Raw genomic sequence first — 6,000 nt, 5'->3', positions numbered from 1 at the left:
CCTATCAGAGTAATTGTGTAAAAGAGAGAAGAGCGAGTCGAAGAATAATGGCTCATCTACATTAGGCCCATAAATGTTAGCAATGCATAAGCTAAGATTTTGAGCAGTTAATGTAATTATTATAAATCTGCCTTCTGGGTCTCTGATTATGTCATCAATGTCAAACTTTAACCTACCGTTGATCAGAATTGCTACACCTCTTTGTCTAGAATTATAACCAGCTAAATACGCGTGTGGAAACTGTCCTGTCTGAAGGAGTTCAGCTGAGGAATTTGGTAAATGAGTTTCCTGCAGTAAGGCAATATCTGCCTGAAGATCTTGTAGTCGATTAAAAATTTTTAATCTCTTATCCCCTGTGCGAGCTCCGTGCACATTCCATGTGACGATTTTCATTCCAACGAAATGAGTGTCTCATGCATATTAATAAAATCGTGTGTGTGTGTGTGTGTATGTGTATGTGTGTATGCTGCTCCGTATGTATACAGTGATCTTGTGTGTGCGTCTGCCTGTATTGTGCATCGCGCTGCGTGCTGGAATTTATACACGCGCGGAGGTTCTTTTTAATAAAGTCGCGGGTGGGTTTACCGTTCACTGTGTGATAACAAGGAAAAGTGAGAGAAAGGAAAGAAGTGAAAAGTGAAGGAGTGAAAAGTGAAGAAAGAGAAAGTGTGACAAATAACCGGTGGTTTAAAAAGCGCATCAGTGTTGTGAGCCGCTAAGTGGAGACGGTAGTGAGATTAGCAGTTATGATCGTAACGGATAATAATTGATCTAATTGTAGTTAAAAGCAAATGAAACTGTACTTTACCTGACATCAGAAGACCCACGGGGTGATGTTTGAATCCCGGTAAAGGTGTCCGTTAATAAATAATTTGTCCACCGCGATGACAGCTCGCGCTCCCTCCGTTATGGCTTTTTTCCTGATGGGAAACAGGGCTCTCCGCCGGTCAAGGATTTCCTTAGGAAATTGGTCGTTCACTCCAAAGTTGGTCCCTTTCAGCTCACGGCCCTGTTTCTTCACCTGCTCTTTCTGTTTGAAGCTGACGAACTTAGCAACAATCGGTCTTGGTCTGCGGGAATCCGGCCTTTTACCTCCAATGCGGTGTACGCGGTGGAAGCCGATACTGTTTACTGTAACCAAGGGAAGTTTTAATTCTTTATGAATAAAGGTTTTAATTGTTTCCTCCGGATTTTCGTCAGCCTTCTCTGGAATCCCTGCAAACACCAGGTTATCTCTCATGCTCCGAGCCTGTAGATCGATAATTGACTCTTTCAGCTTTTTATTATCCGCAGATATCTGATTAATTCCCTCAGTCAGGGTTTTCACCGAGACTTTAAGGTCGGCGTTTTCAGCCGCTAAAGTTTCCACCTGCTTCTGGCTGAACTCCAGTGATTCCCGAAGCTGCTGGAATTCTCTATGGAGGATTTCCACCAGGTTCAAACGGGCGTCGAAGCTGTCTAGTTTCTTCTCTATGGAGAGGAGGACGTCCATCGTGATTTCTGGTGAAGAGATTGCATCGGAGGAGACTTCTTCCCGAGCTCTCTTACTCTCACGAATGGACGGAGTAGAAGCTAGCTCTGGTTGTTTGTCTCCATTTTTCTCCATGACAAACCGGTCGTAACACCGATCGATATAATCCGTCAGGCTGATCAGATCTTCCCCTCTTTCCTCCAGAGTGTACCCTTTACGAAATAATTTGTATATATGTTTCTTAATTTTAACAATTATTTGTTATATTGGCAAATGGTAATAAATTGAGTCAATAAGTGTATTAACCGCCTGGTTTGAATCAACCGCCGTCTCACAGGAACTGTGTCACTACAGCGTCATCCTAACTAACTGTTTTCTTATATGCACTGTAGATCATTTTATAAATTTGCAACATGTAGGGAAATACAGTTTAAATATTATGTATTTATGGAGAGCATTTATTAGTAGTCAGCATCTAATCTGCAGTATAAAATGGTCCAAGTGATCATATTTAAATCAACTAAGTTTTATAAAATGTAAGACAAATGAATGAAAAGCATTGAAATGCTTTTTCATTTTAAGAATGTGGCTGCATTCACTTCCATACAGAAAGCCCACATTCATATCTTCAGGTAACACAGAGTACATGTCAGACTTAATAATACTACTTCAGCGATAGTTTCAAGGTGTTGCTTTATTGTATGTCTCGTACCATGTCTTTCGGTTGTGCTGTTCTTTTTACATCTCGTTGCAGGTGATGAAGCAGACTGAAAATGTTTTGTCATTGTCTCCTTTATATCTCCTCTTTCTTTCATCTTTTGTCTTTTTTTTCTTCTGTTTTTCTGCTCTATTTACATAGCATAATTATAATAAAGCAATTTATATGCATGAAACAAGTGGAGCAATATGGCAATTGCCATACTGCTACAGTTGTGAAAGTAAAATCTGTTGGGCTCTTTTTGGCATCAAGACAAAATATTCTTATTGCCACGTTGCCAGACAGGACATTGTAAAAACAAAAAAGAATGTGGCTGCATTATTTGACTCTTAAATAAATTAGTAATCAATCATCCAATTTGCATTTCTGGAAATGCTTTTTCATTTTAAAGTTTTACATTTCAAATTGAATTTTTGTATGTATTTGCTGGGGTACATTTTGAAAAATAAATCTCAAATGTCTTTTTCTTTTTCATTTTAATGAAGTAAAAGGATGAGCGATTATTGATTACTAATTTCATTTATGAGTCAAACAATAAGGCCACATTCTTAAAATGAAAAAGCATTTCTCAAAATGCTTTTTCATTTGAAATATGGTACCGATTTGCTTCCATATCTAGTTCTCTTAAAATCAAGTTTAGAATTGTGGAAGTGGGATCATCCACACCTCTGCCTGTGCTGTGAGGAAACTAAAGTAACATTTAGCTTTGGAACAGAAAAGTTGCTGGATAATGTTTTCATAGTTGCTCATAACTTGCCAGTTAATAGTTGTTGTTTAGAAACTGCTTCTACTTCTTTCTTTACCTGCTTCCTATGTATTATATAATATATATCTTTCCATATCATGCTTATGAAAGTTGAAATTGCAGCAGGTAACTATATTCTTTATAGATTTTCTAATCCAGGGTTTTTTGTTAAAAAATGTTTTTAAAGGAATACCTAATTCAGAAAGTAGTCGTGTGTAGCCATGCAAGACGACAAGCAACCAACCTTGGTTACCAAGAAATTCACCTTCTGGGTACCTATAAGAGTGTCGCTGTGTCAATATTTGTATTTAAAGAGGTAGGTGCACTTGATGATTTAAAACTTAAAACTTTAAGCAAATGTTGGTTTCATCATAAATAAAGCTCTTCTACTTGTTTAACAGAAAGCTTACCAGTAATGAATACTTTGTTGTTGTTCTTGTTGTTTATTATGTAGTTTATTGTTGGAGATTTCTATTTGAAGATGCAAAGTTGGTTTTGGCGAGGTTTCAAGTAGGAACCTTGATGCAAACAGTGGACTTTAAATGTTAAGGTGAGTTATTTAACACCATGAGAAAGACTTGCAGCCAGTTACATAAAGATTGCTGATTATAGATCTGCTTCTAAGCTGCTTCATATTCAAACTTTTCAAAACATACAGGTTTCCATCATTTTAAATATACTTTTATGGTTATCAAAGTAAATTATCAGCCACATTTCCACTCAAAACGTGAGCATTTTTGTCATGTTGAGAAAATAAATCCTGGGGATCTGGGTGCTATCTATTTTATCTGGTTGGCAAGGCAGCATTATGACATTTGATGAAATGACGGAGGGAAACAGCACTACACCTTCAGTCCAGCTGGTGGCGGTAGCAGGATAGCATAACTTTTTTCCCCCCTGCTGAATAATTGAAGACAATCAGGCTTACAGTTGTAGAGTTTATTGAGTCCTTAAAATATTACGTTTCTGATTACATAACTAATAATCATAAGATTATTACTCAGCTGTCATGATTTTATGACATTCTTTTTTAACTACATGATTCATTTACAAGAAATTCTAAGTGCTGTTTATAATCCTTATTTTTCTTGGGTCATTATAATATTGTAAACAGAAAATATTGTAATATAAATAAGATTAGAAAAATAAAGAGAGAATGCCAAAGAGCTGGAATACTGCAACCAAACCGTGATCTATGCTCCTGCAGAGCTGTCAGCATAAACCTATTAAAAAATGAAACAATGTTAAAGAGCTCACAATCCACTAAGTTATATTAAAAAAAAAAAGGCAGTCCAATATACCTTTAAGTAAAAATGAGGGATCTCTCTTTGATCATTAGAACTTCATAAATATATTTTGTTTTTACTGGACTTTGGCCAGACAGTTTATTATGAACACTCAGCTAAAATGCTAAAACCTTCTGGGGGGAAAAATTACATTTTATATTCTGTTACTTAGCAGCCAAATTGGGCTTTCAGCAGAGCTTTGCTGCTCTAAAAACTGAATGCACATTTTAAGGTAGGCTCATAATCTGGATGAAATTACTTCTCTGACTAAGTTTTAAGGTCTACTTTCCAGTTTAAAAGATATCCTAAAATAAATTTCTGGGTCAAAATGATAGCAAAAACAGAAAACTGGACGGACGGACAGATGACCAGATTGATACCGACAGAGGACATCCTGGACCTGCATTTTAGTGTCTTATGTTTGGTTTAACACTTAACAACCTGAACTACATGTGGACAATTATCATGAATATAACCAAACCTCTACATTAAATCAGCAGAATCTGCAAAGTAACAAACAGATGCTCCACTTCCAACCAGCTTTGATACAAAAAAAAAAGATCCTGGTAACCTAATAACACAATCCAGCCTCAGTATGATTTAAAACCACAATTAAAGCCATTAAGAGCCCTATTCAAGCACTAAGAGGAGGCTTTGTTTCTTGAATATCTGGCTCATGTCAGTTTTTAGCTTTGTTGGACGGGTGTGGGAAATGTCTCAAACTAATGTACCTTGCCACACCCTAATTAGCTCATTCCTCATGTTTTGAATACATAAATATGACTTTTTTTTATCAGGGATCTGAAAGAAAACAATTATTGTTTTTATGCCCATACAATAAGGATTGGGTGCATCAAGTATAAAGTGTATAGGGAGTTAAAATCTGAAAAGTGTGTTTTACATTTGTATTCAAATGTTCTGCTGGAAGTTTCTTCTCTTATTCAGTGTCAAGTCTTTTGTAGCTTCTCATGAGATTAGCCTTTTATTTACCCAATGCTTCTTTCCCTCTATGACCTGATTCAGTGTTCTGAGAAAAATGGAACCTCAGCATAATGCTGCCGTCACAATGCTACACCCTGAGGTTGGTCTCAGGGGTACAGCTCCCATAACCATATTTAAGAATGGAAGCGATTAGTTTTTTTTTTCTAACCACTCACAATTTTTCATATGTTTGCTGTATAGGCTACCCCGTGACATTTTGCAAACTGCAAAGATGACTTCTTTGTTTTTCCCTGTCTTTCTCCCACAGACTTCTAAAAACAGACATCAGCTCTCTGTGACAGGTGGGGTATTTTTGCGAGGCGTAAAGAGTTATGCATAGGAACATGTCTGCTTTACTATAAAATTCTGCTATTAAGGTCAGGGCAAAGTGAGAGCTACAAAAGATGTATTGAGAATAATTCTATTTTTCAACCAAATATGCAAAGAGCAGAATAGATATTTTCAGTAATTTATAAATTCAATTAAACTGTAAAAACCTTTCTGTTATTAAAAAGGTTCCATTGCAAACTGTAGATTTTTACATAAACTTGGTTTACTCAGATTTTTGAGAGCTAATGTCTTTCTTTTTTTTAGCCTACAAGCATTTACAAGCATTTTATACTCTGTTTATTCCACATCCTGCAAGAAACACTTTGGTATCACACTTGCAATATTATTTTGCACCACCAACATAGTAGAAGCTTTTATAATCCTTCTAAATAGGACAAAACTCCATGTTCTACTGCATTTTGCAGCATATTTATTTTCCACTGCACTAAACATTTCCATATAAATGCCA

The sequence above is a fragment of the Cyprinodon tularosa genome, unplaced genomic scaffold (genome assembly GCF_016077235.1).
Source record: "Cyprinodon tularosa strain WSP-4 unplaced genomic scaffold, ASM1607723v1 ctg418, whole genome shotgun sequence".
NCBI lineage: Eukaryota > Metazoa > Chordata > Actinopteri > Cyprinodontiformes > Cyprinodontidae > Cyprinodon > Cyprinodon tularosa.
Note: the sequence above shows the minus strand (reverse complement) of the source record.